Here is a 27,945-nt window from a genome sequence, read left to right on the forward strand (position 1 = left end):
GGAAATTTCACCTCTTTCGAATTCTTCCAGTCTGAAATCATCTTCTTATCAATTGAGGCACTTGATGGATTTGTAGTCATGAGCTGAGGTGGAGTTCGTTCACCAATGTTTCTTTTAGATGCACCTTTATGAGTCTTTGGTCCAGAAAGATTCACTGAAATTCTCTTTGATGCCATTTTCCTGAAAAATAGAAACACATAAATCAGTAAATATTAAAAACATATTGACTTAAAGTAACAACAAAAACTTATCATAAATTTTAATCAACAATCACCCCCCGCCCGGCAACCTCACCCACCCGCCCGCCTCACCCGAACCCCCCTCCGCCCGGGCTCCCTACCTCTTCCCACACCCGCCCACCCCGCACCACCTCACCCGCCCGTCCGCCCGACGCCCTCACCCAACCACCCGCCTCAACCGAACCCCCTCCGCCCGGGCTCCCTACCTCTTCCCCAACCCGCCCACCCCGCACCCCATCATGCACCCCTCACCCAACTGCTCAACCCCGCCCGGCGCCCTCACCCACCCGCCTGCCTCACCCGAACACCCCTCCGCCCGGGCTCCCTACCGCACCCCCTCACCCCGCACCCCTTCACCCGCACACCCCGCACCCCGTCACCCGCCCGCTCCTGCCTGCCGAGTGAGGGCGCGAGCGGCCCGGGTGGCGCCTGCACGAGGGCGCCCAACCGTCATGCAGGCACCACCCGGGCCGCCCGCGCCCTCGCCCGGCAGGCAGGGTCGCCCTGCCTGTCGGGCGAGGGCGCGGGCGGCCCGGGTGGCGCCTGCACGAGCGCGCCCTCCATCGTGCAGGCGCCACCCGGGCCGCCCGCGCCCTCGCCCGGTAGGCAAGGCGACCCTGCCTGCCGGGCGAGGGCGCGGGCGACCCAGGTGGCGCCTGCACGAGGGCGCCCTCCCTCGTGCAGGCGCCACCCGGGTTGCTCGCGCCCTCGCCCGGCAGGCAGGGCGACCCTGCCTGCCGGGCGAGGGCGCGGGCGGCCCGGGTGGCGCCTGCACGAGGGCGCCCCCCTCGTGCAGGCGCCACCTGGGCCGCCCGCGCCCTCGCCCGGCAGGCAGGGCGATTCCCGGAATCGCCCTGCTTGCCGGGCGAGGGCGCGGGCGGCCCCGGTGGTGCCTGCACGAGGGGGGCGCAATCGTGCAAGCGCCACCGGGGCCGCCCGCGCCCTCGCCCGACAGGCAGGGCGATTCCCAGAATCGCCCCGCCTACCGGGCGAGGGCGTGGGCGGCCCAGGTGGCGCCTGCACGAGGGGGGCGCCCTCGTGCAGGCGCCACCCGGGCCGCCCGCGCCCTCGCCCGGCAGGGAGGGCGATTCCCGGAATCGCCCTGCCTGCCGGGCGAGGGCGCGGGCGGCCAGGGTGGCGCCTGCACGAGGGTTGGGCGCCCTCGTGCAGGCGCCACCCAGGCCGCCCGCGCCCTCGCCCGGTAGGCAGGGCGATTCCGGGAATCGCCCTGCCTGCCGGGCGAGGGCGCGGGCGGCCCGGGTGGCGCCTGCACGAGGGGCGGCGCCCTCGTGCAGGCGCCACCCGGGCTGCCCGCGACCTCGCCCGGCAGGCAGGGCGATTCCCGGAATCGCCCTGCCTGCCGGGCGAGGGCGCGGGCGGCCCTGGTGGCGACTGCACGAGGGTTGGGCGCCCTCGTGCAGGCGCCACCCGGGCCGCTCGCGCCCTCGCCCAGTAGGCAGGGCGAACCTGCCTGCCGGGAGAGGGCGCGGGCGGCCCGGGTGGCGCCTGCACGAGGGCGCGCTCCCTCGTGCAGGCGCCACCCGGACCGCCCGCGCCCTCGCCGGGCAGGCAGGGTCGCACTGCCTGCCGGGCGAGGGCGCGGGTGGCCCGGGTGGCGCCTGCACGAGGTTGGGCGCCCTCGTGCAGGCGCCACCCGGGCCGCCCGCGCCCTCGCCCAGTAGACAGGGTCGCCCTGCCTGACGGGCGAGGGCACGGGCGGCCCGGGTGGCGCCTGCACGAGGGCGGCCAACACTCGTGCAGGCGCCACCCGGGCCGCCCGCGCCCTCGCCCGGCAGGCAGGGTCGCCCTGCCTGCCGGGCGAGGGCGCGGGCGGCCCGGGTGGTGCCTGCACGAGGTTGGGCGCCCTCGTGCAGGCGCCACCCGGGCCGCTCGCGCGCTCGCCCGGCAGGCAGGGCGACCCTGCCTGCCGGGCGAGGGCGCGGGCGGCCCGGGTGGCGCCTGCACGAGGGTTGGGCGCCCTCGTGCAGGCGCCACCCGGGCCGCCCGCGCCCTCGCCCGGCAGGCAGGGCGACCCTGCCTGCCGGGCGAGGGCGCGAGCGGCCCAGGTGGCGCCTGCACGAGGAGGGGCGCCCTCGTGCAGGCGCCACCCGGGCCGCCCGCGCCCTCGCCCGGCAGGCAGGGCGATTCCCGGAATCGCCTTGCCTGCCAGGCGAGGGCGCGGGCGGCCCGGGTGGCGCCTGCATGAGGGTTGGGCACCCTCGTGCAGGCGCCACCCGGGCCGCCCGCGCCCTTGCCCGGCAGGCAAGGCGATTCCCGGAATCGCCCTGCCTACCGGGCGAGGGCGCGGGTGGCCTGGGTGGCGCCTGCACGAGGGGGGGCGCCCTCGTGCAGGCGCCACCCTGGCCGCCTGCGCCCTCGCCCGGCAGGCAGGGCAATTCCCGGAATCGCCCTGCCTTCTGGGCGAGGGCGCGGGCGGCCCGGGTGGCGCCTGCACGAGGGTCGCCCTCGTGCAGGCGCCACCCGGGCCGCCCGCGCCCTCGCCCGGCAGGCAGGGCGATTCCCGGAATCGCCATGCCTGCCGGGCGAGGGTGCGAGCGTCCCGGGTGGCGCCTGCACGAGGGGCGCCCTCGTGCAAGCGCCACCCGGGCCGCCCGCGCCCTCACCTGGCAGGCAGGGCGATTCCCGGAATTGCCATGCCTGCCGGGCGAGGGCGCGGGCGGCCCGGGTGGCGCCTGCACGAGGGTTGGGCGTCCTCGTGCAGGCGCCACCCGGGCCACCCGTGCCCTCGCCCGGCAGGCAGGGTGACCCTGCCTGCCGGGCGAGGGCCCGAGCGGCCCGGGTGGCGCCTGCACGAGGGTGCCCTCCCTCGTGCAGGCGCCACCCGGGCCGCCCGCGCCCTCACCCGGTAGGCAGGGCGAGGGCGCGGGCGACCCGGGTGGCGCCTGCACGAGGGAGGACGCCCTCGTGCAGGCGCCACCCGGGCCGCCCGCGCCTTCGCTCGTCAGGCAGGGTCGCCCTGCCTGCCGGGCGAGGGCGCGGGCGGCCCGGGTGGCGCCTCCACGATGGAGGGCGCCCTCGTGCAGGCGCCACCCGGGCCGCCCGCGCCCTTGACCCGGCAGGCCCGGGTGGCGCCTGCGGCCCGTTGACCGGGCGGCCCGGGTGGCGCCTGCATGATGGCGCCCGCGCCTTCGCTCGTCAGGCAGGGTCGCCCTGCCTGCCGGGCGAGGGCGCGGGCGGCCCGGGTGGCGCCTGCACGAGGGCGTCCTCTCTCGTGCAGGCGCCACCCGGGCCGCCCGCGCCCTCGCCCGGCAGGCAGGGTCGCCCTGCTTGCCGGGCGAGGGCGCGGGCGGCCCGGGTGGCGCCTGCACGAGGGTTGCCCAACCCTCGTGCAGGCGCCACCCGGGCCACCTGCGCCCTTGCTCGGCAGGCAGGGCGGGGCGCCCGGCAGGCAGGAGCGGGCGGGTGAGGGGGTGCGGGGTGTGTGGGTGAAGGGGTGCGGGGTGAGGGGGTGCGATAGGGAGCCCGGGCGGAGGGGGGTTCGGGTGAGGCAGGCGGGTGGGTGAGGGCGCCGGGCGGGGTTTAGCAGTTGGGTGAGGGGTGCATGATGGGGTGCGGGGTGGGCGGGTTGGGGGAGAGGTAGGGAGCCCGGGCGAAGGGGGTTCGGTTGAGGCGGGTGGTTGGGTGAGGGTGTCGGGCGGACGGGCGGGCGAGGGCACCCGAAGGGGTGAGGGCGCCAGGAGGTTTGGAGCGGGCGGGTGAGGTGGTGCGGGGTGGGCGGGTGTGGGAAGAGGTAGGGAGCCCGGGCGGAGGGGGGTTCGGGTGAGGCGGGCGGGTGGGTGAGGTTGCCGGGCGGGGGGCGATTGTTGATTAAAATTTATGATAAGTTTTCGTTGTTACTTTAAGTCAATATGTTTTTATTATTTGCTGATTTATGTGTTTCTATTTTTTAGGAAAATGGCATCAAAGAGAATTTCAGTGAATCTTTGTTGATAGCGATTTAGCTGCTCCACAAATTCGCGATCTCTTTCAACGATTTTCAGAAAACCTGGATGTGATGTTAGTAGTAGTGATAATGAAATTTTAATATGTAAGTGAAGTTACAAGGATGTTTTACTGTACAATTAATACGGGATAATTTGTTTTACAATATTATATAGTGAATATTATTGATTTGTTTTACAACAGGTTGAATGTGGGATAATTTGTTTTAAAATATTTTAAAGTGAATATTGTAGTATTGGAAAGCGAATATTATATGGTTTAACTATTATAATAATTGTAGAAGTTGTAGTGTACAATTTTAATTATGATTTCATAAAAAAATTTAGTTTACATTTTCCAATAAATTGTCTAAGAACAAAGTAATAAAGGTAAATAAATTTAACAATTTTTTTGGAGGGAAATATTTTCGCGAAACTTTTTGGAGAGAAATATTTTCGCGAAATTTTTTGGAGGGAAAATTCCATTCTTTAAGCTATATAATATCTTTAGGAGACTCTCCATTTGTATCATTCAACATCTTCTATTTGAAAGGGATGGATTGTTCTGATAGTGAAGTTTCGATTTATACACCATCAACTTCTGCATCGCGTAACAACTCTATTCATATTGATGAACATAGCGGGAATTCTTCCACTATGAATAGAAAGTCACTTCTTCCACTTAGTCCTGATTCTAAGGACTATGAGAGCAGCACTGATGAAAGAGGGGATGGAGAATTTCAAATAAATAAAGAGTCACATATTCCACTTAGTCCTACTTCTAAGGACTATGAAAGCCGTAGTGATGAAGAGCATGATGGTGAACTTCAAAAGAACAGAGTGTCACGATGTCCACTTAGTCCTAATTCTGAGGACTATGAGAGCAGCAGTTTTGAAGAGCATGATGGTGAAGTTCAAAAGGATGGAGGGTCACGGTGTCAACTTAGTCCTAATTCCGAGGACTATGAGAGCAGCAGTTTTGAAGAGCATAATGGTGAAGTTCAAAAGAAGGGAGTGTCACGGTGTCCACTTAGTCCTAATTCCGAGGACTATGAGAGCAGCAGTTTTGAAGAGCATAATGGTGAAGTTCAAAAGAAGGGAGTGTCACGGTGTCCACTTAGTCCTAATTCTGAGGACTATGAGAGCAGCAGTTTTGAAAAGCATAATGGTGAAGTTCAAAAGAAGGGAGTGTCACGGTGTCCACTTAGTCCTAATTCTGAGGACTATGAGAGCAGCAGTTTTGAAGCGCATGATGGCAAATTTCAAAAGAAGGGAGTGTCACGGTGTCCACTTAGTCCTAATTCTGAGGACTATGAGAGCAGCAGTTTTGAAGCGCATGATGGCAAATTTCAAAAGAATGGAGTGTCACGGTGTCCACTTAGTCCTAATTCTGAAGACTATGAGAGCAGCAGTGATGAAAAGCATGATGTTGATTTTCAAAAGTATGGAGTGTCAAAGTGTCCACTTAGTCCTAATTCTAAGGACTATGAGAGCAGTAGTGATGAAAAGCATGATGTTGATTTTCAAAAGCATGGAGTGTCACGGTGTCCAGTTAGTCCAAATTCTAAGGACTATGAGAGCAGCAGTGATGAAGAGTGGGATGATGAAATTCAAAATATTGGAGTACCACAGTGTCCACTTAGTCCTAATTCTGCGGACTATGAGAGCAATAGTTATGAAGAGCGTAATGATGAATTTCAAAATAATAGTGTCACTGTGTCCTCTTAGTCCTAATTCTGCAGACTATGAGAGCAGTAGTGATGAAGGACAGGATGATGCACTTAGTCCTAATTCTAATGAGTATAAAGGTAGCAGTGAGAAAGGACGGGATGTAGCATCTTCAATAAGTAAGTCACATTTTCAACGTAGTCCTAATTCTATGGACTATGAGAGTAGCACTGGCAATGCATATGAGGAAGAATATCCATTAAACATCGAGTCAGATTTTCCATTCAGTCCGAATTCTAAGGACTACGACAGTAGCACTGAAGAAGCAGAAGATGAAGAATATCCTCCAAGTCAATATTTGAAAAGCAAGGATGATCATAGTGTGGATAACATTCCTCCTAATGATGATGAAAATCCTTATACAAATGATGATCAAATGATGGAGATGTTGCCAAGAAACATTGTATCAAGGAGTAGGAGCAGGCCTTTTCGTATCAATGCAAGTTGTTCTAGTTATATAAGGGGTAGAGCAGAATATCTGACGAGAAGAAGTTCTATCAGTGCTCTCATTTCAAGTGAATGTTGCCAAAAAGATTGCTTGAAACATATGGATTTCAAATTTGCATTAGAAAGCAAGAAGAGATATTTGTCAATGAATAAAAGCATGCAAAATTCATATTTAGTTGGGTGCATGCAATCTACATTGTCAGGTTATGATTATCATATTGGGACTTTTTTTATCTGTAGAAAAGGTTTCAAAATGTTTCATTCGATTGGGAATTTTCGTCTCTCGAGAATTCAAGAAAATTTGGAAAAGGATCCCACATTTTATTCAGAAGTACGTCATAAAAAACACTTTGGTCCATTATCAAATATTGCAATGTCATGGATGAAAGATTTCTTTTCAAAGCATGGAGAGTGTATGCCAAATGGAGAGACAATACATATTCTAGATAATTTTTCAAGACGAGAAATCTACAACTTATACAAAGAATATGCAGAAGGTGCTGAGGGACATGGCCAGTTTATTACATATCAATATTTTGTGAAGGTATGGAAGAAAGAATTCAACAATGTCCATATTCCTAAGAAGACAAGGATGGGGATTTGCAGTACATGTGCTTCTCTTAAATCAAAAAGGGACAAAAGTGAAGGCTCAGAAAGAGGTAAGCGTTTATAACTTTAACTTTTAAAATTGTATAGTCATCAACTATGAAAACATATTTCTTAATGAATCTCTTTTATGTTGTGTAGATTTAATTGTCAAACAACTTCAGGAGCATCGCGAACAACAAACAAACGAAAGGAAGAAGTTGTACAAGCATCGAAAAAGGTGCTATGATAATCCGAATAAATATTTGGGTTTGATAATTGATGGTATGGACCAGAAGAAAACACTTTTACCACATTTTGTTCGCACACCCAAAAATTTACAGGAGGAAAACTTTATTCAATTTCACTTGGTCGGTTGTATGGTCTTCAATGGGAAAATGTTGCCAAGGGTGTACTTCACAGCTCCAAATATTCACAATGATGCAAATCTGACCATAACTATAATTCATGATGTGATTTCTCATTGGTCTGGTAATCTTCCTGAAGTTTTGTATCTACAATTGGACAACACTTGCCGTGAAAACAAAAATCAGGTTGTTTTTGGATATCTAAACATGCTTGTTGAATTGGGAATTTTTCAGAAGGTAAAGGTTGGTTTCCTTCTTGTTGGGCACACTCATGACCATATTGATCAGATGTTCAGCCGTTTTTCAGTCACATTGAGGAGGAAGGAAGTTGGTAGCTTGCCATCACTAATTGAATGTATTAAGAAAACATACATGCCAGAGCCTACTTTTGATGTGTTGGAAGAAACTATTGACATGCGAAGGTTTATTCTGGGATCATATGGTGAGGGGAGATGCATTGAACAACTTAATGACATTAGCTTCCAACATCAATTTCGTATCAAAAAAATTGATGGGAACACACTAATATGGGGCAAGAAGTATTCAACTACTACAGAATGGGCACCGTCATCAGGATTGAAATTTTTGAAGTTCATTCCAGATCATCCAATATTTGCATCAAAAATATTGTTATTACAATCAGTTGGTGAAGTTCAGAATGCACGTAGACAGAACAGGGCTATAAATTATTCTGATTGCCTGGAAGAAATTAAAAAATGTATTAGATATACATATGAGTACTTTGACATTGTTGATTCTGTTTGGTGGGAGTCGTTTTTCAATAATCAAAGTGATATCATTTCGACAACAATAAATGAAGATATACCTTTGAAAAATCCATTTATTTGGCCACATAATGTGTCGAATGAACATGAGGAAGTAAACATTGTTGAACAACAACAATCTCAAGGTATTATTAATTCTTCACAGGCAGAGGAAAGAGAGATGTATATTGGTTCCAGAAGATCTCGTGCACAACGTGAAGCCATGGAAGACCTTTATAGGGGTTTAGTACAGGATATTAAGGAGGGTTGCATGAATGCAGTGCTAGCAGATGGAGATCCCAATGGCTATCCATTTTGGGTTGTTAAAGTTATAAAGGTATTTACAGAAAATGAGGATGTTACAAGTGTTGAAGTACATTGGTATGCCACAAATACACACCCATTCAATGGTGTGTATAAGCCAGAGATGGTAGTTGACAAAAAAAATGGCGGAAAAAGAAAAAGAAAGGGTACAAATGTAAATCGCCGTCGCACAGACATATTAAAATTGGAGGATGTAGACATACTTGTTTATGACTTCAATTTAACAAAGAGAGGAACTCTTCGCTTCAAGACGATAGAGATTCTGAAAAGGTTGTTACCAGAAGGAACAGTGTTGACATGGGAGTCACCTGAAACCAGTCGTAGATCTAGAAGAATTTTGAGACCTGAAATGTTGGGCATGCATGTGGACTCAGATGGGGCACTAGTTGATGAAAGAGAAGAATATGGAACATCTTCGTCAGCATCCAGTCACTCATCTGAAGATGTGAATTCTGATGGTGTGCCAGAAAACATGAGTGATTTTGAATTGTTTAAGACAGTTTATATAACTGATGTATGCATCGTATCTTGAAATAAAATTAATGTTTTCCATATGGTGTTAAATGAGAAGTTATGAGGCATTTTTATGTTGTTGGATTATATGTCTTAGTTATGATAAATTTTATTGTTTAAAATATCTACAATGCAATATTAAATTAGAGATATAAAATATGTTTTATTCAATATACAAATAATGACTTTTGAATGCATTTAGTGATGTAATTTGTTCATAATGTCATGGTTTTTTTTTATTTTATAGTTGAAAAAATTTCAATTTTTTTTGTATCTAGCATGTTATGGTTGAAAACATGTTAAATTTATACTTAGGAAAGAAAAATGATATTCTACCAAAAACATTAGTGTGTTTTTTCCCGCATAAACAACTTTGTTTGACACATAGAAATTTGGTTTTATTAGCATTTTTTTTAAATACTGAAAATTGACCCTAAAAAAAAAATCATTGTTCCAGTGTCATCAATTTCATTTTGAAGCTATATTTTGCACGAAAATTTCATAGTAAATTTTGTAGTCACTGCCAATTTTAAAACATGTTCAAAATTGACGCCTAAAAAATGAAAACATCGTTCCAGTATACACACTTTTCGTTTTGAGCACTGTTTTTGATGTTTTTTTGGGGTTTTTTGGCCAGAGTTCCCGTTTTGAGTTTATAGTTCCCGTTTCATAGTTTACATTGTTCTACTATAAAATACTTTAAAGTTTTTGGAACCAAATGTTTTATCAAAAGGACTGATGAAAAACTTGGTATGTTTGAACCCAAAGCAAATGAAGGTATTCTTCTTGGTTATTCTTCTAGGAGTAAAGGATACAAATGTTATAATAAAAGACTTTGGAAAATTGTTGAAAGCATTGATGTTGTAGTTGATGAAGCATGCAGAAATATAGAACAAATGAAATCAACAGAGGAATGTGACAATGAGGAAGATGGGGATTACTTTCTCGCATCAAATCAAAATGATATTGAAGAAGAAACCAATGAAGCACCAGAAGAAGATACAACAGATAGGGAAAAGACTCCATCCAGGTATGTTCAGAAAAATCATCCAGAATCTCAAATTATAGGAGAAAAAGGATCTGGAGTACAGACAAGAAGAACTCTTACAGGAACCTCAAGTTATCTAGCATTACTATCCTCCACAAAACCTTAGAATGTAAATGAAGCCTGCAAAGATGAATGTTGGGTCAAGGCCATGGATGAAGAATTAGATCAAATTGAAAAGAATGATACTTGGGAGTTAGTTCCTAGACCTCATGATAAAAATATTATTGGAACAAAATGGATATTTAAGAATAAGCTAAATGAAAATGGAGAATTTATTAGAAACAAGGCAAGACTTGTTTGCAAAGGGTATGCCCAACATGAAGGTATAGAATTTGAAGAAGCTTTTTCACCTGTTGCTGGACTTGAAGCCATAAGGATTTTTCTTGCTCTCTCTAGTTTCCAAAAATTAAAATATATCAAATGGATGTAAAATCAACCTTTCTTAATGGAGATTTATAAGAAGGAGTTTATATTGAACAACTAGAAGGATTCATTCTTGGAAATTATGCCAATTTTGTATGTAGACTCAAAAAGGCTCTCTATGGTCTAAAATAGGCTCCAAGGCTTGGTATTACCACCTTGACAAATATCTACAACGACAAGGCTTTACAAAAGGTTATGCAAATAGCACTTTATACAAAAAAATTGAAAATGATAAATTGCTAATTACTGTTGTTTATGTTGATGATATCATTTTTGGTAGCAATGAAGAATCCATGAGTCAGAATTTTGCTTTAGTAATGCAGCAAGAATTTGAAATGTCCTTACTTGGTGGACTTACTTATTTTCTTGGTCTACAAGTTTAGCAAACAAAAGATGGTACCTTTATCTCACAAACCAAATATCTCAAGAAGATCTTGAAAAGGTACGGAATGGAAGATTCTAAACCAGTATGTACTCCAATGGTAATAGGATGCAGTCTCAGCTCTAATGATGAAACACTAGCTGTAAACCAACCAACTTACAGATCTATGATTGGAAGTCTGCTTTATCTAACAAGTACCAAACCTAGCATCATGCATGTAATAGGAAGTCTTGGAAGGTTCCAAGAAAATCCAAAGGAATCACATCTCTAGGAAGTGAAAAGAATTTTCAAATATCTTCAAGGAACTTAGGACTTTGAATTATGATATCCTAAAGTTACAGACCTTACTCTTCATGTATATACAGATGCAGATTGGGTAGGAAGTGTTGAAGATCAAAATAGCATTAGTGGTGGTGCATTCTATATGGGTTCCCGATTAGTATCTTGGTTCAGCAAGAAACAAAGTTCGATTGCTTTATCTACGGCTGAAGCAGAATATGTGGCTAATGCATCTTGATGCACACAACTACTTTGGATGATGCAAACATTGCAAGACATTCAAATCACATATACTCCACCCATCTCCATTCTATGTGATAATAGAAGTGCCATCAGTATTTCAAAAAATCTAGTCATGCACTGCAAGACCAAGCACATACCCATCAAGTATCATTTTCTAGGAGAACAAGTGCTTGAAAAAAAGGCCAAATTGGAGTATTTTCCCTCCAAAGAACAGGTTGTTGATATATTCACTAAATCACTACCCAGAGAAACATTTGAATATCTCAGACAAAAGATGGGAGTAGTTGTTGCATCATCCTGCTGTTAAATCCAGTCTTTCAGAGGAAGGTTATTATATGTGGGTTTCATGAAGTATAGTTGCGTATACACGTGGGTTTCTGTGGCTGAAGAAGCGTATATGTTTTTTTGACAGCGATCAAGAGCTCAAGACCAAGTGTCGTAAAATGCTCAAAAATGAAAGTGCTCAGAACTGGTTCAAACCTAAATGACTGGATAGAGCTCGTCCTCCTGATTCTAGAGCTGTGAATAGTTCGAAAAATAGTCTCCATATGAAGAAGTTATGCCAAAAAGAAGAATTGCCTAATAACACTGAAATTTTGAATTTTTTCAAAAAATTTAAAATAAAATATTCCATAGAATTTTCCTTGGAATATTTCAAAATATTCCTTTGGGGGCAACCAATAGCAAGGTACCATGTGGCAAGCCCAGAGGCCACCACAAGGCCTGGGTGACATCAACAAAGGAATGTGATTTTGTCTTAAAAATTTGTGGAGGCGGGGAGGATAGGACCCACAACCTCCGTAATAACAACTGAATGCTTTACGATTAGGCCTACCAACTGTTTTTATTTGGACTTGTCAACGGAATGGTATAAAAGTTTTGTATTACGTTTGGGTGGGGCCCGAAGGGGGCCAGCCCCCATACCACATGCCTGCGGCCTGTAACCACGGTCCATATCCCGAAACCGTCGGCGTTTAATACAGTTCAACGGTTATGCAAGTCGTGTTCACATTGCATTAAAGCGGAGTTAAGTGTAGTTCAATGGATAATTAGCCTGAACAGTCCGACACGAAATCCAACAACAAACCACCAAGCCTGAACTTCATTCACATGCACAGTTATTAAAATTGTTAACCGGTGGTCAATATAGCGGCGGAATTGGTGGAGGCGCCAAATTTGGGTGGTCCCACCATATTTGGCGGGCCTATCTGTCCTCCAACTTTAGTTAACTGGAGTTTTTTCGGGGCAAACTAGCAGTTCAGTAAATGAGCCATAACTTTGGCTAGGGAAGTCCTTTTTGGACGATTTATTTATTTATTTTGGGTCTCTTCGACCTTCTGAAGCCATTAGCACATGTTTTACAGCCATTTGAGGTCGTTTTCAGGTGTTTTTTCTTCGTGGAATTTCTAGGAGCCACTAGGGCCAAATCAGTTTGGGAGTTGCATTGGGATGTGTGCAACCATTGAAAATGGAACGAGGGTCCATTCTAAATGAATTCAAAGTTATGAATCCATATCTATAGCTCATTTTACCTGTGGAGGCATTCTTCTCACTGTTTAGCTTTAGGGAAGCTTTCAGGGCCACTAGGGCCATTTTAGTGATTGAGCTGTGATGGGCTAGGTTCATCTGTTTGAGGTGAAACAAAAGTCTATTTTTGCTATAAGGAAACTTTTGGATCCAATGAATGTGTTTTCAGAATCATTTGGATGCTTCTGAAGGCCAAGATGCTGAAGAGAAGTTTCAGGCAGCCTAGAGCCAACCATGGGAGAAGGCCTAGATCGGGGATGCAGTGCTCATTTTGAGCAAATGAACAGTTGTTTGTTTATGTTAGATATGTGCTAGAGATATTAGCAGAGGTTTTATAGACATTTGAATCAAAGGAGCTTGTGCCATTAAGAAGCTCAGGGAAGCTTAGTGCACCTACTAAAGGAATCAAGTCCAAGGGAGCCTAGATTTGCCTACACAAAGAGGACAGCCATGACAGGGATGTATATGGTTTTTCTAAACCCATAGGTTCAGTCAGTAACCTTTTGGAGTTTATTTTGGAACTTGTAAAAGAATTCAAGCCATAATCCCAAAGAGCCAAGTCTACTTGACTAGAACTCACAACAGACGTAGCCCACGAGATTGGGGTGAAATCCTTATTAAATTTGTTGTTATGTGTGATGTTTATTTGCTGCCTTATATGTCTGATATATATGTTTAATATCAACAGAAACAAATCAAGTTAAAACACATAAACAGAAGAAAATACATACACCTCTTTCAAGCTAAAATTCCGCATAACGTCAAGTTCAAGCAAGGTCTTTTTTTTTAATTGAATCTGAGTGTTTACTTCTTATTTCTTTAGGTAGAGTCTGTAGAGGGCCAGGTAGCTTCTGGATCTCATCCTCTCTTTAGAGATGGCATATCCAATAAATGTCCTTACAGTCTATCTTTGTATTAGAAATAAGAAGTTCACATATGTTATAGACATTTTTGGGCCCTACAACCCCAAGCATGAAATGTCCGTAAACCAAGGGCTCCTAAGTCCCTAAAAGTGTTGTTCTAACCCCTAAAGGAACAAGGTCAACAGATTACAGCTTATCCCAGAAGTTCTCCATGAGAAACTGCTCATAATTGGTCAAAACAGGATCATTGCAGCTGCTCCACTGGCTAGGTGCGTTGCGTCTCACCCAAATACACTGTGAGGGTGTGTTGCATTTCAAAAGTCCCTTCTGTGGGGTGCGATGGGCGACAAATGACAAATGGAAGTGTCATTTCACGAGGTGGAGAGGCAATGGAAGCTTCCAGAATCTTCTCCTATGACACTTGCCTCACTGAATTCGACCAAGGATGAGTAAGAGGCCCTCAGTATCCAAGTGGAAGCAAGCTATCGGAGAGAAGACACTAATCAAATCACAAGCTGACTCATCCCCCTTACAGATATCTATATATGGATCCCTCATCTCAGAGATCCAAAGGCTGGAATTTTGCATATTGTAAGGAATTGTTGTTGGTTTTCTGAGACAAACATCAGATTGTTGGGTGATATAAGCTTTGTTTAAGGTGAAGAGGGGCTTCTTTTCTGGGAGGTTGATGCTGGGTTAGAACAACCGGTTGTAACTCCTCTTGGCTCTTTTCTTGTTTATCAATAAAAGCTATTTGAGTTTTCCTCCATGATTTTGTGTCATTGATGCTTGTTACATTTGTATGGTCAATTTACATCTGACCCTAGATTGTTTATGATTATAGATCCATGTCTTTGTATAGTGCTATGATTCTGTGATCTTACAGGTACTTTGTGAAGCTGGGCGTGCAAGGGAGCAGGTAGCTGAGGACTATCAAAGAAGAGAGGGATCAAATCAGGATATTGGCGCAAGACAAAGGTTGGTCTTTCTGTTCGTCTCTATCTATAATTCATAAAGGAAAAACAAAAGTATCTTGTCTCTGTTTGTTTCTAAGGCAGTTGTCACACCTTAGTGGGATAGAGCAGTTCTAAATAGACACTTTTCCCTGTAACAACATATTTGCAGATTTAAAGTTGGAGTATTTGTGCACTCATTTACATAAATGAAAATGGATAACTTGCACCGTTTTCCAAGTACATTCCATTTTTATATCGGACTGGAAAAACAGTGGGTCAGACTCTGATATGGGTGTTCTGTCTCATGTTAATGATTACACTCTAATGATACGTTTTTTTCATTACTTTTTATTTGTCTGACAAAGAAGCTTTGATGAATGACTTGTTGACAATGCACAAGTAGCACAAGTTTAGGGGGCGGCATTAGCCTTCACTCACATTCTGCATTGTTGGCATTATGGTTGTTGAGTCCAACTATGGCTTCGGATATTTATACCGTTTGTTGCTTAAGTCATGTAAAAGTCTAGGGTGTGATATGACTTCTCATACATTTGAATGAGTCCTATTAGACAAGTGATGTAATTTGCATCCCCACTTTGCATGGGATGGATGATGTAATATTTATTGTATTTCTGTCATGTATAAACAATTGGTATATCCCCACTTGGTTGGGTGGATGAGTCAAATTTGGTATATCCCCATTTGATTGGGAGATTGATGTATGTATGAGTCATTGGTGATAGGAAGGTCAAACTCACATAGTTGAGTTATAGAGTCATGTTATTCTTTTGATTCATATCTCTGCAGACTTGACATGTACTCAGGGGGAGCATGAACAACATAATGTATATCAGAGGAGGAAAGTTAATTGGTCATCCCTTTGCCATTGATGTCAAAGGGGGAGAGTATTTTGGTGTTGAATGTTATCTCTAGCAATTTCTACAGCTTGCAGTAATGAGCACCATCATGGTTTCCATCAAGTCCAAAGGGGGAGATTGTTGGCATTATGATACAGGTGTTGTTCTTGATGGAAACTCACTCATAGGTCAATTCAATTTTGGTAAAAGACAACTCATAGTACAACACGTATATTTATAGGTAACGTAGCAGTGGTAAAAAAGAACAGGAAGATGGAGCTAAGGTCTACTGATCAGAATATAGAAGGTAAAGGAAAAGGCTGATGAAAAACAATTTAAGTATACGTAGGTCCACTTAGACAAAACATCGTATACACGTTGGTCCACAGAACAAAAAGAGAATATAAGTATACACGCACTCCCACAGGAAGAAAAGCACGTACATGTTGGAAAACCAAGGTTTTGGTCCGAGGTATTTGATCCATGGTATTGACCCTAGGTATTTGGTCCATGGTATTGACCCTAGGTATTTGGTCCAAGGTATTGACAAAGGATCTAAGTATATAAGGAGGAGAAGATCAATGGCTAAGCACGGAAGTAATGAATATCTTATGAAGTGTTATGTGCAAGTGTATGGGTCTCTAAGGAATACTTCTATCTTTAGTATATTTTATGTTGCAAGGGCTATGTTTGTGATTTAATCTGAAATAGTTTGTGCACCTTGAATTCAATATTAGATCAGGATCATGAGACCTGAAATGACGTATTATTGAATGATCTAATATTGAGCTAGATCCAATTATGTACACCTGTTTTATTCTTTAAATATCATGATCTAGGTTTGTCTGAAGTCCGGAAGTGCAGTGAAGTTATGAAGTAAGTATTTGCATATATGTATGCTAGTTTGCTTTGGTGAAGGTGTGTATACACACTGGTTCGACTCTTCCAAGTAGCGTATGCAAAAGAAAAACTTGATGTTCAAGGATGACTGATCTATCAGATCAGTGCTATTGCTTTACTGTTGTCCGTCAATGAAGTCTTCTTAGATCTAAATGTAAAACTGAATGAATAAGGAGTTTGATATTTGATAGATTGATTGTATAAGTGAGAAGAAGTGATCTCTATTGCTGCTTGTGTAAAGCTCTATAAGTTGACAGTAGATTACTAGTTGGTACAGACTTGATTAATGGAAGTAGCATATTTGCAGTTGCCTTGGAGGTATACGCAGGTTTGATTGATGGAAGTAGCATATACACGCAGTTTGGGTTCAGCCAAGTAGCATATACAGTCTAATGCATGGTTTCTAAGGTTATAGTTGGTCCTGAATGAAGGTGTAGGTTTCTGGGTTCACCACAGTGATCTGGTGTCAGTGATCTGATTATTCAGATTAACTGAATATTGGTTGATGCAATTTAAGTTTAGAAGTTATTGATGGGTCCAGTAGGAAAATTGTATGAAACATGGTCTTCAGATTGTCGTGTTGTGTTCCAAGAGTACCCAATCTGAAAATTCATGAAACGTGGTCCCTGGAGGAATGAAGAAGGTCGTAGCATTCTGTAGGTCGGTTCCTATGTACTAGTAAACAAATTGGCTAGTACAAGAGCTAGGGGGTTGCAGCTCCCTTCCAATAGAAGCTAGAAAATGAGAGAATGTTGTAGCCTTTTGTAGGTGGGTGCCTGCATACTAGTATGAGTCTGCACCATTACAAGATTGTAAACAGATTTTCTTATTATTAAAAAAAGATAGAGATGACAGCAGCATGTGGTTTTCACCCACATTGGGTTTCCACCTTAAATCTTGGTGTTCATGTGTGTTGCTTATGTGTGATGCTTTATTCTATTTTTACTGCACTGTCTAATATGTTACTGATGCACTGGTTTAAGATCAACACATGATAATTGTCTAAATCACAAGTTCTCTGCACATACGTTGGTTTCTCTAATCATAGTTATGTGTACACTTTATTTCACTTCACTGAAGTAGTGTATATAAATCTGTTTAGGAAATAAAATTATTGATCTGATAATATTGATTCACCCCCCCTCTCAGTATTATTTCCAACACGAGTAGCTAATTTTCAGGCTGTCCCCGGACTTGGAGATATAAGATGCATTTTTTCCATGTCTTTATTTTATTTTTCTTGAGATGATGATTTGTATTTGAGATCCATGTATGTCACTTTTTAAGGGGATCATTGTACTCCATTTTATATGAGATGTTTTTCCATTGTCATGGTGGAGGAGATCTTTTATGAGTGAGAGTTCTTATAAGAGAATGCCTCATGGAGAGACATGTCACTTTAGTTAAGAGGTTTCATCCTTGTATTGATAGAGATTACATCATGTATTCATCATCATCTTGCAACAATTAATGAAGCGGCCTCCCCACTCAGACACTGGGCTCGGATACGTAACCCACATTGGGTGCACTTCGTTATCAATTTGTATGTGTTCTTTGATTTAACGATTTCCTTTATGTTTCCTTTCCCTTAAAATATGTACATGAGGTTTTTAATACTCTTTCATAGGAGATTATGCTAACATCATAGAAGTAAAAGATCTTGGTTAATTTTGGTGGCTGAGAGAATCAGGATCAAGTTTGGCATTAGAGCCATCACGTCTTCAGAAAGGTTCAAATATCAAAGTCTTTATATTTCATCAAAACTAATACCAAAGTGTATATCTCATCTTCTTGATTCCAACAATGAAAACAACACCTCAAACTGTGTTTGTATGTGATAGTTATGCTCAGTCAAATTTTTGGTCAAACTAGACAAAAGTCAAAGTTAAAGTCAACATTCTACCACGTGGCAAGACGTACAGATGACACGTGGCATAAAATTAAGCAAGCCTAATGGGACTCACAAAGCTAATGCACAAGGAATTATGGATCCCATCCAAGTGGTGGAATTACCACAACATGCATGATTGGGTTATGTCAGAAAGGAAGAGACAAGAGAATCTTTAGGCGACAAGTTTGAGACAATAAAGGATGCTGAGAGTGCATCAAAATTCTCCAGTGATCATAATTGCAAGTAATTTCCAAATGGGAGTGATCATTCCAAATAGATAGCTATAGAAAGGTATAAAAAGTCTCAATATTCTAAACTTCATTTTGATTACAAGCAAATTGGTAATAGTGAACAAAAATTTGTGGCATATAAAACAATGTAACTTTTTTGGCTTATATAACCATGTGGTTGTCAAATGCTGGAAGAAAATGGCAACAAGGAAAAATATAAGACGTGTAAGCCATTCTCCACATCAGGGAAGGAAGAAGGTTAAGCAGGTTTCGAGGAAGAAGAATTTTTGCATTCATTGCAACAAAGGTGGCCATCAAAGAGCCACATGTTGGGAGCCCATCCAGAATAGTGACCGAAAGACTAGAAGGAACCTGATAGTGAAGCAAATCAACAAGAAATATAGCTACAAGAAGAGATCCCATCAATCTGGTTGGGTAAGAGATGGGTAGCATTTTTAAGTAGTTGATCATGGCAATATTTTGTAAATCACTTATTGTGAAATGATTGTAAAAGTGATGAAGTGTTTACCATCACTTATTAAAGCAACATGGCAACATTTTTGTTGATATTTTGGGGTATTGGTTTCTATTGTGATTCTGATGTAAACTTAACCAAAGAGTTTGTTATAAACTCTTGGAAATTATGTGGTTTTCTTGGGTCATGATAGCTCATGTAATTGAACATGTATTTTGCGAGATGTACCACAAGTTTGCATAGAGTACAGGTGTCAGTTTAGCACTTAAGACTTTGAAGTACAAAGGTGAAGGATAAAAAAGTATTGAAATTTAGAGCACTTGTTGTGAAAATGATGTAGTACATCAGATTGCAGATTTTGTTTATGCTTTTGGAGGACAAAGAGCTCCTCACTGGGGAGAATGATCCAAGAGGCTTTACAAAGGCTCAAAAATAAAAGTCTTTATATTTCGTCAAAACCAATACCAAAGCATAGAGCTCATCTTCTTGATTCCAATGATGTAAATGACACCTCAATTCACGTTTTTTGCAAAAGTTATACCCAGTCAAATTTTTGGTCAAACTAGGCAAAAGTCAAAGTCAAAGTCAAAGTCAACATCCTTACACATGGAATCAATGTCAATACGCCTAGTGGGACACACAGAGCTAATGTGCTATCCCAATCAGCAAACCAAGTGGAACCACAAGCAGGTGAAGTGGAAACACCACGAGTCAAGACATGGTAAGTGACAAAAGTGGCGTATGATGTGGACCAATGAGAGCTTTCCACATGGCCTAATCACATGGTTTCACATGACACCTCAAATTAAAGCCATGTGGCCTTGGCATGGTGTAACCTCCATTTTTGTCTTATTCTCATGGTTTGGGGAGTTGTTACAATATGGACATGAGTTTACCATATATTATATGGTTTGAAAACTATATTAGAACCAAAATTGGGCTTTAAAACTAACCACGCATTTTGTCTTATTCCCCCTCACACTTTGTTATAAAATGTCATTCAAATGGTTGAAAGGGAACCATGGAGAATGCATGAGAGATGAGGGCATAAGAAGGCCAATGAAGACATGAATCTCAACAATATTTTAGGAATATTGTTAGAGCATATGTTAAGGAATATTTCAAAGAATATTCTCTATGAGGAATATTTAAGATTCCCTAGGGGAAGAATTTTGAAGGTGTCAGAAATGTGTCGAGTTGATACTCATTTGAACTTGGTTTTTGCAAGGAACACAATGGCATGATTAGTTTCTTCATCTGAGTAGCTGAATTTTAGTCAACTCGTAGAAGAGAATCTTTGAGGAATCTTTGAGATTCCTAGGGATACCATATTTGACCAAGTCAGGAAGGGATTTAGTTTACAATTATATTTCATGGTTTTTCATAAGGAACACAATGGTGCAAGTAGTTCCTTCATCTGAGTAGCTAATTCTCAGGTCGTCTACAAAGTTGGAGGTATAAGACACAATGTTGCCATGTCTTCATTTGACTAAGATGATTATTTTCATTTGAGATTCATGTATGCCACTTTGTGAGAGGATCATTGTATGCCATTTTATGTGAGATATTGTTCCTTTGTCATGTTGGAAGAGATATTTTATGAGTGAGAGTTATTATAGGAGAACACCTCATGGAGAGACATTCCAATCTAGTTAATAGGGTTCATCCTTGTATTGATAGAGATTACATCATGTATTCAACATCATCTTGCAACAATTAATGAAGTCACCTCCTCACTCTTGACACCGGGCCCGAAGACGTAACCCACATTGGGTGAACTTCGTTATCAAGTTGTGTGTGTTCTTTGATTAGATGGTTTCCTTTATGTTTCCTCTCCCTTAAAATATGCACATGCAGTTTTTCATACTCTTTCACATGAAATTTTGCTAACATCACAAAAGTAAAAGATCTTGGTTAATTCTGGTAGCTGACAGAATACAGATCATTAAGAGATGTATCTATTCATTTGACTTGGTTCACAAAAAATCTAATACCTCACATCTAAATCGAACTTCTAATATTCGTCGTGTATAACATATTGGAAATGTAATTCGTCATATGTCCTTCAATTTTTCTAAATGATATACAAATAAAAGCATGAGAAACATAAGTGATGGCATGGTAGGTTGCCTTGAAGGTTAAATTCCGTAAATAAGTAGTCGGGCTAGGTCCATGTTGTGGAGCTATAAAAAGGGTCTCTTTCACCTCTAATTATCTCACATTAATATATCAATCCGGGAGCATTTGGTTATTACAAAGAGTGACTCAATCCGAGGCTATTTGTCAGAGTAATGCTAGTAGTACAGCGTTCTACGAAAATACAAGAGTAAACGGATGCTTGCCTATAACTAAGTTACTTCAAATGACTAAAGCACACACTCTTAAAGCTAGGCAACTGATCAGTCAAGGGTTCGGTGATGATAACCCATCCCTTTCGAAAATGATAGAAAGGAAATAAAAGCAGGGATAATCACACATTCAGAAAACCAAGTAACTTACCAGTCAAGGGTTCGGCAGCAATAGCCCATCCCTTTGGAAACTGATGGAAGGGAAATTAGAGCATGGATCACGGGTCTGGGAGCGAGGCAGTGAATGCCGAAGCTCACTACAGCCTTGGATCGTCTCTCACACCAAAATAACAAATGCAAGTAAATGGAACGACAAATAGCAAAATGGAACAGCAAATAAAGAATTGAACGACAAATCTGAAATGGAACAGCAATTGAACAACTAAGTCTCGCGAGTCATAACCAAACTTAATCTATTAACCCAAATGCACTCTTCACAACCAAATATCAATCTCTCACTCTTAAAGCAAATCAAGCAGAATTCACTAATGGAACAGCACTAACTATTGATAAATTATGGAACAGCACCAATAGATCACACGTAACACACTGGAATAGTAATCTGATCAATCTTAATTTAACGGCTTTATTTCTAAATACAACTTCGAATGAATATATGACGTAAATGTTCAGTACAAAAGCTCTGTAACGAGACAGTAATAATATTCGGCCAAGACTGATAATCATTCAATCAACTCTGAAAGGATCAGTAATGTAATGCAGAGTCAATACACAATTCTATCTGTAAAAACCTTAATGAATTAATCTTAACAGAGCATGTAATGGCGATTCATAAAGCATATCAGATTACCAGATAACAATAATAAGCAAACCACGCAGAAATCAAATTGTAGTGGTACAGAAGCAAGTGTCCTTCGGGGTCGGGCCCTTAGCCTCAAGGGTACACCGCTTTGAATTAATCCAGATGCAGAGATACGGTAATCACCAAGTTTATATTAACACATAAGACAAAAGTACAATGAACTAGTTCTTAACGAGACTCGATGATCAAAGTTGATCTTTTACAGAAAATTACATAAAAGTATATCTCCCCTGGTTAACAATGTCGTCCCCTTATATAAAGGTGACGACGGAGATGTCTAAGTAACAAAATAAATAAAGCAGCGATCCCTCAGGATCAAAGATCCCGAGGGATTCGCCAAACTATCAATCCTTAATCTTTTCTTTTCTTTTTCTGCTGAGCTGGTGTCTTCTCCTCCTTTTCCGGGCCGATTTGCTCTGATCTTCTTAGCCTTGTTTGCATTCGGTTTCCCTTCAAAGGGACAGCAGTTATCTTGTCTTTATCTTTTCCTTCGGAACGGAAACTCTTCGTTTTCACCCTTTCCTGCGCAGAAGAATAACAATTATCAGTGATTAAGTCTTGCATATAATTCACATGTTTTATTATAATCCTTCCAGATTCATAATGCAAAAAGGTTTACAAATTCTACTGAAAATCTATTCAAATGATCATCAAAACATACCTTTTTGGTACTCCACACACCCCCCTGCTTACCCTGTTTCATGCCCTCATGAAAACATTGTAGTTGACATGCAAGGCAGTGAGAGAATAGGCTAGAGAAGGAATCTCATGCGGAGGCCTACATCCATGATGAGTGACTAGATAGTCAAAGAACTGACCTGTTTGACCCTCAGGCATCTCATACAGGGCTTGATATCCGGGTGCAGGGTGCCAAATAATTATACTGCGGAATCTATATCCTAACCAGGATGGCCCTGCTTTCAAAATGCTCTCGCCATAGAGGTTCAAACGGTTGGCAGCTAATTCAAAATTCTCATACTTAAACGGTTCCCTAAGCTGGATGTTTGGATTAGAGATTCGGTACCGAAATTTGGCTGCATCAATGGCGAGGTATTTGATGGAAAGAAAATACTCTAAACTTTGTCGAATGAGTGCCTCATGCATAGGTCCTAACGTTTCAATGACACCTAGAGTTCTCATAAGGTTTCTATGTGCTTTCCATAACCGCACTGGGTCCCTAGGTTCAGCCCTTACCCATAAGTCTAGGCCATTTTCCTGCCTCTGGAAAGTGTTATAGGCTTTGAGCCATTTAATCTGATTAACCCCGAATGAGATGAATGCTTGCAACTGAATGTCCCCAACAAAAGGACCAGGGTTCAATTCAGTCTCCTGATCTAGCACGAGGTTATGCAAATAAAATTCACACAACAATCTCTGGACCTTCACCCCATAATGTTTACAATAGTCTATAAAGTCATTGACAGTGTTGATTTGTATAGGGGCGCCTGCTTTAACAACTTTTATTTTTAATTGTAAATATCGTTCTAGTAAAAACAAAGCATAGTTTTTGGCAGGGGCCCTACATGCTAAAACGTCATTGTATAAAGAACACAAGGTATCCATCTGCTTGATAACAGTATCTAGCCTACGGGTTACCTTTGCAGCTTTCTCTTGTTCCTTTCGCCACCCTTCAAAGGCCTGGCTTTCGGATTGATTGACGTTCCTTAGTTGCTGTTGTAACTCTTCATATTTCTCACGGGGGACCGTTTGCTCTCTAAGTTGTTCAGCTTCTTGCTGGGCTTGCTTCATCATCTTATGCAAGGTTCTTGTCTTCGGATCTTTTTTCCATAGGTCAGTGGAGGCCGGGAGTTTTACCTGAACTTTCTTATTACGCTGTTTGGAGTTCAGAACCCTTATTACCCCTGAGGGTGGTGCCTCTGTCTGGATTTCCTTGTTCTCCTTTTCTTTTTTAACACGAATATCAGCTTGCTGCTGTTCCTTTTCGAATGGAACAACAGTCTGTTCCTCAACATCATTTGGAACAGCAGTCTGTTCTTCAGCAGGGTTTGGAACAGCAGGGTGATCGTTGGTCCTTCGCCTTTTTGCCTTGCGGGATTTTACTGCAATGGCCCTCTTTTTCTTCCCTGCGGTCTTCCTTACCTTCTGGTTTGCTTTCAGAATTCTAATTTGCTGTCGGAGCTGGACTATTGTATTCAATAATTTCTGCCGTTCCTTTCGCAATTTCTTAATTTCCAGTGTTTCATTAGAAGGGACAACAGGCTGTCTACTGCGGTCTGGACTAGTCTCTGAATCTTTCTCCTGGGGTGCTTCCTCGCTGTTCTGCTCTGGCTGTTCTGGGGTAGGAACCTTAGCTGGTCCCGTCTCTTCCTGGACAACTGCTTGTTCTGCTCCTACTCCCTCCGGAATTTCTTCTGGTGACTTGGGAACAGATTGTTCCCGTTCAGTATCTCTTATCTCTGCTTCATCAGGCAGCTTTCCTTCTTCTGCCTCTACTGCATGTGATTTTTCAGATGCATTTTCTTCTTGGGGTTTGTCGTGGAGGTCTGCTGGACTGGAAGGTTGGCCATACTCACCCATATTGGCCAAAACTGCGGCCAATTCGTCTTCTCCCACTGGGTCTTGTGGTGGGCTACCTTCCTGTTGTCCCATTTCCTCCTCCTGCTTGGATTGCTCATTTTCTTCCTCGGAATGCTCAGCTTCTATTTCTGTCTCCGAATGCTCAGCTGCTTCCTCATTTTCTTCTTCGGAGTGCTCGGCTCTCTCTTCAGATTGCTCAGCCTCCTTTTCAGACTGTTCTATCTCTACTTCTAGTTGTGAGGGTTGCTCGTCCTCAATTACCACTGGCTGGCTGGTGCTTTCCTGAAGCTTTTCTAGCCTTCCTCTTATTCGAGCTAACCGGGCTGATTTTCTGGGCCTTTCTGGCTGCTCGGGTGTATCGGTGGCATGCTTACGCTTTGCCGATTTCTGGTGTATTTCTGGTGGTTTAGATGCACTAGCAACATGTTTTTGTTTTACCAATTCTCTGCGTTTTTCCGGACGCTCTGGTGTGCTTGTAGAATGTTTACGTTTTGGGGATGGTGCTGTCACTCCCCCCTCAATCATTGCAATCAGTTCATCCCAGCTGCTCTGCTGCTGGGTAAGACTATGACTAACTACTAATCGAATTAGTCCATGGTGACTGACGACTGACTCTACATGCTGTGCCTTTTTTAGGCTTCGTGCAGCATCATGCAGTAATGAATTCAGAAGTGCAGGTAGATTTACAGAGCATTTTTGTTTTAAAACAGCTAAGAGTTTAAGATGTCGTGGCCTTACCACGTCTTTCCTCCCCTCGCAGGTAATGTAACTCTGAACTGTCTTTGCTAATTCGATCCAGGGTTCTCCAAGGGTTGCTGGCAGAACTCCCTTCCCCTTGATTGTCAAGCTCTGGCCTTCGTCCTGGAAAATTTCGATGATCTTCTGTAATCTTTCCTTCTTTAGTGTCCATACTGGTCCGGTGGCTGGTAGTCCCGAGACTTCTGCAATTATATCGTCGGTGACCGCTATCCGCTTCCCCCTTACTGTGGAGTGGTTCTCCTGCAGGTTCTGCAAAAATTCCATCGCTACTATTTCATTAGACTCCTGCAGGCGACTAAGATAATTCAGCCACCCTGCTTTTTCTAGGATCTCCCGGGCAGCAGCGGAGACTGTCAACTTCTGAGGTTCGCTTCTAATTGCGCTTCCTCCGATGGTTTCACTGTAGATCCTTAATGGAACAGCAACTGCTTGTGCTGTTTGAAACACAGAGAGGGTGCTAATCGCAAGCTTCGGAAAAAAACACAGAGTATGCAACAGAAATGGATTGCGTAAAAATAGAAATGTCATGCCGTTAAGCCATGCCATACCGTCGTACGCTATCTTTCCCGAATAGTGAGCCGACACGTAGTTCAGGGAATAATGAGGTTAACCTCCCCCCCGCAATGTGATAGGTTGTCCCAGCCGTCAAATAAAGGAGCAGCACCCGATCTGCAACCAAGTCATAAAGGAACAGCGTATGAAATTATGCCATGTTTAGAAAGACAATGAATTACCGAAATCGAGGCGGAGAGTTGATCGCATATTACGTAAGAGGCTGTTGTGATATGATATGAGGCTGGGGGATAGGACGTCTATCGTACTTGCCAAATCTCAAGTGGTCATTGTCACTTCCTTTGCCATGATTGGTGGTAATAAATGTTCATGCGATGTATAAATCGGGAAATAATATATGATTAGTTCCTTAGGATATAAGAAACAAAAGAGTATTAGTACCTTACCCATTGGAATAACTAATGTGACTTCAATACCATTAACAGTGCTCTGCTGCCGACAGGTGTCCATAACCTTGGCAGAGTTGTTTCTTTCGCCCCTGGAACCATGATCCTTTGTGTATACTTAGGAATGTTGTTATGTCAAAATGTAGACCATTATGCTGGCTTGATGACCAGTTAACCATAATGCCATTCACGAGGGAGGAGTGAAACGTGGACAGGCCGGCTCGTGATGAGACCTCCTGTTCCAAGGTTCGATTTTTTTATATACCTTTTGGACCATATCCCTGGTGTGGTGGCCATAGTGGGAATGCCACTTCACTTTCATCCTCATGATCATGGTAGGCTGGCTCTTGATGAGACCCCCTATCCTGCATCTGACATCTCATAAATCATGTTCCCGCACATTTTTTCTTTTTCATAGAGTCTTTTCCTATTTATACACAAAGGGTGGTTCAACACTCCTTAAGAGTAGGAATGGTGGAAGAAGTCTTATCATCTCAATAGGAAGATATAAGCCCTTTGCTCTTATTCCTAAATAATAATCAAAGAGGGTTAAAGGGATCAGCATGATAAAGATAACCAATCAGAGCAAAATTAGTAAAACCATGACAACAAAAGATAAGAAATAAGTATATCCTTCCTTTTGTCCTCTTACTAATGCAGAGCCTTATAAATATAGCGATTTATGATTTGCAGATTTCGGTATGTTGTGATTTTATATTCATTGCATAAGTGCATAGCTGTATTTTAAAGACTTGAAAGAATATGGGCAAGAAGCATCCTCTTATTGAGATCAGCAAAAGGAGCAAGCTGTTTCACAAGGAGAGCAAAAGTATGCTAGCGGTGTTCCTCTTGGAAAAAGACGAAGAATGCGAATGCAAATGCCGTTCCTTTTAAAAAAAGGAACAGCAAAAATAAAAAATGCTATGAAAAACACTCAAAATGCCGTTCCTTTGAAAAAGGAACAGCAGCGACCAAAAGTGTTGTTCCTTCGGAAAAGGAACAGCAAAAGAGGCAAAAATGCCGTTCCTTTGGAAAAGGAACAGCAGAAATCAAAATATGTTGTGCCTTTAGAAAAGGGACAACAAACACACCGCAGCGCCGTTCCTTTTGAAAAAGGAACAACAAAAATCCAAAATGCTGTTCCTTTAGAAAAGGAACAACAGAACAAGCAAAGTCGTTCCTTTTAGAAAAGGAACAACAGAAATCAAAGATGTTGTTCCTTTGGAAAAGGAACAGCAGAAAATCAAAAATGTTGTTCCTTTGGAAAAGGAACAACAGAAAATCAAAGATGCTGTTCCTTTGGAAAAGGAACAACAGAAAATCAAAAATGTTGTTCCTTTGGAAAAGGAACAACAAAAATCAGAAAATCAAGAATGTTGTTCCTTTTGAAAAGGAACAGCAGAAAATCCAGAATGTTGTTCCTTTTGAAAAGGAACAGCAAAACACGCAAACGTCGTTCGAAAATCAAAATTTTGAGAAAGCAAAAATCATTGAGTTCAAACATATATACAAGAACGTCTTGAAAAAAACTTATG

Source organism: Pinus tabuliformis, chromosome 1_2 (genome assembly GCF_031772625.1).
Source record: "Pinus tabuliformis cultivar Carrire ecotype Pingquan chromosome 1_2, CPIR1, whole genome shotgun sequence".
Classification (NCBI taxonomy): Eukaryota; Viridiplantae; Streptophyta; class Pinopsida; order Pinales; family Pinaceae; genus Pinus; species Pinus tabuliformis.